Below are 8,388 nucleotides of genomic sequence, written 5' to 3' on the forward strand. Positions count from 1 at the left end.
TTTTAATTTCTCCTTTTCACGACAGATTTATTTTTGCTAGCGTGTATTTGAGTGAGACATTTAAAATGTCATCTGTCATTCAAACTGGCATAGATAGACAATATCTTCATGGAACTTTATTGTAACTTGGACTTGTTTGAGATCGTTTTTAAACTATCTACAGCTTAATCCAAAAAGACTCTGTCCCATAAATTAGACTGGTTTGGTCTGATTTTGGAGGGTCATTCATGGAATTATAATAATTATAGGTGGAAAAAATTAGGTCATTTTGCTCTCTGTTCTCTTTCCCAACCCACAGCTACTGCAGTATCATTGCTCACTTGTCATTTCCAGTCGAATTAGCCTGTAATTATTATTATTTATTGGGACCTGATTTTTCAGAGGTGTTAAGTACCTCCAGCTCCCCTGGACTTCATCTGGACTTTTGGGTGCTCAGCGCTACTAGGCCTGAAATAGCTTATGCAGATTTAACAGTCATCTGATATTTTATTAACACAAACTGATCTTGGAACTCCCACCTCAGCTGATTTTTCTGCAGATGTCATGAATTATTTGGAAATACCTCTATTATCTGTACATACAACTCAATATAAATGACAGATCTTTAATAAAAACAGATAAACATGACAATGTTGCAGTTACTGATTCTGCAAGATGGCCTATGCCAGGACAGGGAACAACCTATATGACTCAGGTATCAGGGGGTAGCCGTGTTAGTCTGTATCTACAAAAACAACAAGGAGTCTGGTGGCACCTTAAAGACTAACATTTATTTGGGCATAAGCTTTCGTATCCAAAGAAGTGAGGTTTTAACTCACGAAAGCTTATGCCCAAATAAATCTGTTAGTCTTTAAGGTGCCACCAGACTCCTTGTTGTTTTTATATGACTCAGTTTACAGCAGCAGGTCCCTAGAAAAGGAAAGGGTACCGTTTCATTGTATCAGTATGTACTTTTCAAACATTTAACTTATTATGGGATTTTACAAGGAAATGGAAAGAAGACAAGATGTTATCACAATTATCAATATATACCTGTATGTATTATTGAACAGAAATGAGGTTCAATGCATAATACAGGACAAGCTAAATAAACTATGTATACAAATAGAGATGGAAAAGGCCTGTTAGATCATTTAATTCACCCCTTGTTGCCAACACAAGATTACTCCTTGCAGCACAGGGAGGTAAGTGTCATTGTACACAACTGTGTACAAATACAGATTAAGGCTACTTCAGGTGTTTCTGCAGAGAGAGAAAAAAATCTGCAGCATTTATTTTGACAAAGACATCAGTCTTGTTTTCAGTTGCCCTGTGTCAGTTTCTTTTACTTTGTTCATTCCTAGGGAGGAAGGATACATCTTGCTTTCAGATAAGCTTGGCCCAGAGCGAGGGAGAGAAATAGACAGCCCCATGATCCCAATGTATTATTATTTTGTATTAAATTATGTCTAACGTCTAATTGCAAGGGGATGAGGGAGGGCGGTGAGTTCTGTGGGATGCAGGAGAGATAATCCTGTAGCCGGGTTTTCCACCTGGTCCTCCCCCCGCAGTGCGTTTGCATCCTATTAAAATATGTCATCCTGCCCTGAGCCAATCCGCTTGGAAAACAACAAGGCATGGAGCAACTCCACATGGGCACCCTGCTCCGTCTGCCTCCGACGGCGTCTTCTTTAAAGGGCCAGCCACCCTTGGAGTTTCCCCAGCAGCCATGAACAGCGCACTGGAGAAGGAGGAGGGCACGTTACCCCCGGTGAACCCTGATGGCTGCTCCTCCGTCAGTGTGCCACTGGGAGAGGGTTTTTCCTTCCCACGCTCCTGGTACAGAGATGCGCAAAATCATGGAGTATAAAGGGGGGGAAGAGGGATGGACGAATAAAACAACCTGCAAGGGGATCAGGAAACAAAAATCCTAAAATGCTGCGAACACCATGAACCAGTGAAACATTTTATCGAGGGTCAGAAAACGGCAGGGCACAGCAAACCTTGCCTATTTCCAGCAGGGGAGGTCTCTGCAGACAGTAGGCGCATTGCATTCATTTCTGAGCCAAATGAATTGCCTCCAATCAAGGGCATCCGGCAGACAAAGTCCAGGGCAGACGCCTCTCACGGTCTGCTGGGTGCACCTGATACCAGGTGCTCAGAAGCTGATGCAATCCGGAGCCCCTAAAAATCCGGTGCTTTACAAAGCCCGGCCTAGTACAGGACACTAGTTTGGGGGGTATGGGCTTAGCACGCTTGATTTTGGTTGATACCGGAAGCATTATCGCGGGGGAGTCCGTTCGATCTTCGGCGATAAGAAATTGGCGCATTTTTCCTGTACAGAGCAGGGCGTCTTATTTTGGGGGAGGGAAGGGGTTCAGCAGAGCTGGATGGATTCAGTTTGGGTATCAGTGGCTCCAGTGAAAGGTACATAATGATGGGGTGCAGTGGGAGGCGTATTAACCTGGGGGACGGGCACCTTTTATTTGAAACCCAAGTAAAGAGGACGGTCCCTCACACTACACTGCAGGGTTTATGAGCCTTGCAGGAGGGGGGGAGGATGCATTTGAGTGGAGGTGATCGATGCACGCCACAGTGCCAGGGTCAATGTGATGCCTTTGGTCTGAGAGGTGCCCAGATATTGAACTCCTTCCCCGCAGACACGGGGCTGTGCGTTATTCCCGGCCCCTTAGATAGTCAAGTGCACAGAAACTGGTGCAATCTCCCAGGCTCCTTATTCATTTTGCTCGTGGCTCGCTCTCCTCTGCATTTTGATGATTAAGAAAGAAGAAGACAGATCTTGGAGGGGGGGGACTGAAGGAGGAGGGTGTGGTGCGGAAAGAAAAGGCAAGGCAACATCTTCTGCGGCGTTTAATCTTTCACAATAAATCAAGAAAAACAACGTGGAGGGAGGCGGAGCTGCAGGGATTACACAAACCGCCTGATCTTGCAGGGGGTGGGAGCGGGAGGCGGAGCTCAGTCACCCCGGACAGGATAATCTGTCTAGTCATGGCTTGCTCTGGGCAAGCCTGCTCCTTAAAGGGACTGCGCCCCATTTCTGCAAAGGCCCAGCCGGGGAAAACACGTGAGCCAGGAATACACTACGTGACAGACAAGGCAGGGAAGTTTGTGCAGCACACAGGAAAATGGAGCTGGCTCTGCCCAGGATTTGAATACAGGGAGTTCCCTGCTGTTATTCATCCCTGCACGGAAGGAGAAGAAGAAAAAATAAATAAAAAAGATAGGAAAGCAGCATCTAAGCGCCACATGTGTACACATATCTTTCAGCACCAAAGGGAAAGGCTTAAAAGTAAGGGCCTGATCCTGCAAAGCACCGGTCCCTCAGCTCCACTGGTCTTCAGTGAGAGCTGCAGGATGCTCCACCTCTGAAAATCAGGCCCTTAGCGCCAGATCCTGCAAAACTGAGCAGCTGGCCCAAAGAAGAGCCCTCTGTATGCGCCAGAGCTCGGCTCTCTCACCAGCAAATGGTGCAATAAAAGATATTACCTCACCCACTTCTCTCTCACATATCCTGGGACCGACAGGGCTACACCACCCCTGCACTCAACTCCCACGGCAGGCTCCTCATTGTAAATCTGTCTCGTGGCAGCTGAGGGGCTCAGCACCTCTCAGAAGCTGCTAAGCACTTTGCATGATCAGGCCCTAAAAGAATGCCGGCTCCAGCTGCCCCTTCGCAAAGCAACTCAAACAGTTCCTAGTGGATAGGATCTAACGCTCAAATAGATTAATATTTCAATTGAATTACAACTATACTCACAACAGTGCAATTACAGTAACAAAGGGGAAGGGACTAGGAATGGGAAAGGAACAAAAGGAGAGAAAAATGGGGATAGGATCAATAACTCTACTCACTGCTGAATGAATGGAACTGGCTCTGTGGATATGGGGAAAGTGGTGGACAGGATATACCATATATGATACGGTCTCCCACAGTATTCTTGCCAGCAAGTTAAAGAACTATGGATTGGATGAATGGACTATAAGGTGGATAGAAAGCTGGCTAGATTGTCGGGTTCAACGGGTAATGGTCAACAGCTTGATGTCTAGTGGGCAGCCGGTATCAAACGGAGTGCTCCAGGGGTCGGTCCTGGGGCTGGTTTTGTTCAACATCTTCATTAATGATCTGGATGATGGGATGGATTGCACCCTCAGCAAGTTTGCAGATCACACTAAGCTGGGGGGAGAGGTAGATATGCGGGAGGGTAGGGATAGGGTCCAGAGTGACCTAGACAAATTGGAGGATTGGGCCAAAAGAAATCGGATGAGGTTCAACAAGGACAAGTGCAGAGTCCTGCACTTAGGATGGAAGAATCCCACACACCAATACAGGCTGGGGATCAACTGGCTAAGCAGCAGTTCTACAGAAAAGGACCTGGGGATTACAGTGGACGAGAAGCTGGATATGAGTCAACAGTGTGCCCATGTAGCCAAGAAGGCTAACAGCATATTGGGCTGCATTAGTAGGAGCATTGCCAGCAGATCGAGGGAAGTGATTATTCCCGTCTGTTCGGCACTGGTGAGGCCACATCTGGAGTACTGCATCCAGTTTTGGGCCCCCCACTACAGAAAGGATGTGGACAAATTGGAGAGAGTCCAGCGGAGGGCAACGAAAGTGATTAGGGGGCTGGGACACATGAGGAGAGGCTGAGGGAACTGGGCTTATTTAGTCTGCAAAAGAGAAGAGTGAGGGGGAATTTGATAGCAGCCTTCAACTACCTGAAGGGGGGGTTCCAAAGGGGATGGAGCTCGGCTCTTCTCAGTGGTGGCAGATGACAGAACAAGGAGCAATGGTCTCAAGTTGCAGTGGGAGACGTCTAGGTTGGATATTAGGAAAAACGATTTCACTCGGAGGGTAGTGAAGCACTGGAATGGGTTACCTAGGGAGATGGTGCATCCTTAGAGGTTTTTAAGGCCCAGCTTGACAAAGCCCTGGCTGGGATGATTTAGTTGGGATTGGTCCTGCTTTGAGCAGAGGGTAGGACTAGATGACCTCCTGAGGTCTCTTCCAGCCCTAGTCTTCTATGATTCTTCTATGATTCTAATGATGTCTTTCCCGTGATTCATGTGAATGTAGTGTCAGTGAAAGGTACTGGGGCTTGGCAACCCTAGAGACTAAAGTCCTTTGTTTGTCTACAGTACAGGTACAGCGTGTGCAGTGTGAGCTCACTGCATTCTGTCCTGACTTTGTAGCTCAACCCTGACCTGGTGATGGTGAGAAGGTAGCTGAGTCCTCAAGGCCACTTCAGTCCTTGGCCTCTTTGATAAGAAAGCCAGATACTGCCAGCTGTGGTTACAGATTTGTGAGACTGGTTAAAATCAGATCTATATCTTTCCAATCAATCTGTAAAGAAATATATCGGGGTTTCTAGTTGTGTTGCCGTGCTCCCTCTACCCACCCTTACATTTTACGTGGAGCTGCTGAGTCCAATAGTGTGTGTATTGGTCCAGCTTTTTAGGCTCTGGGTCCTGGATGTGGGCATGTGATCAGGATCATTACTAAAAAGATTGTGCTGCACTGCCCTGCATATTTGATGTCCCAGGTGACTGCTTGAACTGTATAATAGAAGGGGATTGGTCCTGCTTTGAGCAGGGGGTTGGACTAGATGACCTCCTGAGGTCCCTTCCAACCCTGATAGTCTATGATTCTATGGCCCAGTTCTCAGGGAAGGAAGGGTAATGGACACAAAGGCTTCCACCGAATGGGAGTTAGGTGCCTAAATACCTGTGAGGATCTGGTCCAAAGACCTGAAACCCATTGCCCTTTGTAAGAGCAATGTCTGATCTATAAACAAAGCCTAAGGCCATTGATTGCAAAGAGAAAAGCAGTTTAGGAATCAGTTTTGGTAACAAGAACATTATACTTCTATGAAAAGTCCAACAAAACCTTGTTTATGGCATAGAATCATAGACTATCAGGGTTGGAAGGGACCTCAGGTGGTCATCTAGTCCAATCCCCTGCTCAAAGCAGGACCAATTCCCAACTAAATCATCCCTCCCCAGCTAAAGCATATTGGAGGTTATCCCTCTCTTGAGTTGAAAATTTTCAGTGATCAAAATAGAGTTATGGTCTGGGCAAATATCAGAGCCAAATAATAATACCACTAATTTATATTTCTCCAGCACCTTCCCGCTAAAGGTTTGAAAGCACTTTACAAATGTTAATATTATAAGTCTCACAGCACCCCCATGAGGTAGGTCTGTTAAGTATTATCCTTATTTTATAGCTAGGTGATCTGAGACAGAGAGATTAAGTGATTTGGCCAAGGTCATGCAATGAACCTATGACTGATCTAGGAACAGAACCCACATCTGCTGACTCCCAGTGCTGAGCTTTAACCATAGACAATCCTTTCCCATCCTGCTATTTATAGGAAGCATTTGGGGCAAAACCGTTTAAGACTAAGGGTCAGATCCACAGAAGACAATGGACTGACTTCTACTGACTTCACAGGGCTTCAGATTAGATTTCAAAAAGACTAGAAAGGGGAAAGTTTAGCAAGTGCAACATTATAGTGTGCAACACTATACAATTTCAACCCAGTCAAAACCATGATTTTCCAAAAGGAAAGCTTGATGGGGAAGTTGGGATTTGATTCAGTGACCCAGAGGCGAGATTTGCAGTGCTCTCTTTCCTTGTTGCCCCAAGCCCACGGCAGCAATAAAGTAAAATAACAAGACATGAATGCATATTTAAGAGAGAGAGAAAGACTAATACGTACAGTGGTGATGTGGCAACGAGAGAAACCTTGGGCAATTCTGCTGACCTCAATGGAGCAGTGTTGATCTGACATATCTTTAGAGGAAGTGCAAGATTTATTTGGAAACAGAAGACAGTTTCTTCAGTCTATTTTCTCTTCCTTTGGCCTGTTCTCTCCACCAGCACTATCTGCTACTCCCAATCCCAACCCCATCCAGTACATTGACTAACAAATGGATGCCATGGGGATGCAGTGATGCTGAATGTGTGACTTTAGGCCCAAATCTGTATTGAAGGTGCATTTTTTTACAGCAGGGCTGGAGTTGGTTGCTTGAGTGTGTAACAAACCATGGCCATATGGCATACAGACACCATGGCCATCAGTAGGCACCGAACCTAGGACCTTCAGCACCACAGGCCTCTATTTTAACAGCAGCCAGTTGAGTCAATGGATGCTGACCCTTCCCATGTGATGAGGTATAAGTTTTTGTAATCCTATTCCCTGTGACTGACGCCAGAGAATACAGACCAGTCTCTTACTAGCTCACCCTTATTACATCTACCACTCAAGATAAAGGTCTGAGCTCCTTTAGCTGTGGGATAATAAAGGGCTGGATAGAGGCCAGGCCCACGAACCATGATCACAGGTCTGGACCACTGTATTGTAAATCAACAATAGGGTTAACCATGCCCTACTAACACATTTTTAAACGTGATTGTCCTTGTCCACCCTAAGGACAAAATTGTGTTTAAGATCATGGTAGCTGGCATGGTTTTTAACATGATGCCTTTTCACGGCACAGACAAGGGCTAATGGTGCAGTGCACTAGACTTTGCCTTAAAAACTGGTTATCCCAAATCACCCAGCAGAGCAAACTGGCAGTGTCATCCCCTTGTAAGGAAAGTAAGGAAAGCTCTACACCAGATGCATCCCCAGACAGCAGCAGCCAAATCTTGGAAACCTCAAGAAGTTTTGTTTAGTTTTTAGAGGGAGGAAGCTCACTGGCAAATTCCAATACCTGGGCTACCTTCCTCATCACCTCTTCACCAATAGCCTGAGCCGCTATGGCTCAGAGCTGCTTTGACCTCTCAAACCGTCTGCAATCTTCATAACTCGGCACTTTTCAACTACAACGTGCTGTAAAATACTAATTAATTAGTCTTCACCATTATTAAGGTAAGTGTGATTATCTTCATTTCATAGACGGGGAAACCAAAGTGCAGATGGATAAAGTGTCTTGTCCAAGGCCATTGTCAGAACTGGGACTGCTGCTGCTTCAAATGCTGAAATCTTTTGCCTTCATCTGAGGTCCTCTTGTACTTTTTTAAGGGAATCCTATATTTTAAATTTCATTTCAATAATTTTCTCCATCTGCCATCATGCAATATTTCTGAAGGACCCAGGGTCTCTGTAGAGGCCATGCTAGAAATAGGTCCTTTGCCTCCTTTGGTGTTATTAATTTGGGCCAATAAAAGGAGTAGAGAATTGTAATAAAACTAATCTCTTTGTCTCAGTGCCTCTTAATAGGCGTATGCATCACATAACACAATAGCACATGCAGAACAAAAGCCCAGTTATTTGGTGTTGCAAACTAAGAATTCCGTCAGAATTTCAGATGACAACATAAAGGCAGTGATTATCAAGCAAAGCTTTCAATTTTAGCATGGTTCTCTGAGGAGGGGGAAAACCA

Source organism: Malaclemys terrapin, chromosome 18, assembly GCF_027887155.1.
Source record: "Malaclemys terrapin pileata isolate rMalTer1 chromosome 18, rMalTer1.hap1, whole genome shotgun sequence".
Classification (NCBI taxonomy): domain Eukaryota; kingdom Metazoa; phylum Chordata; order Testudines; family Emydidae; genus Malaclemys; species Malaclemys terrapin.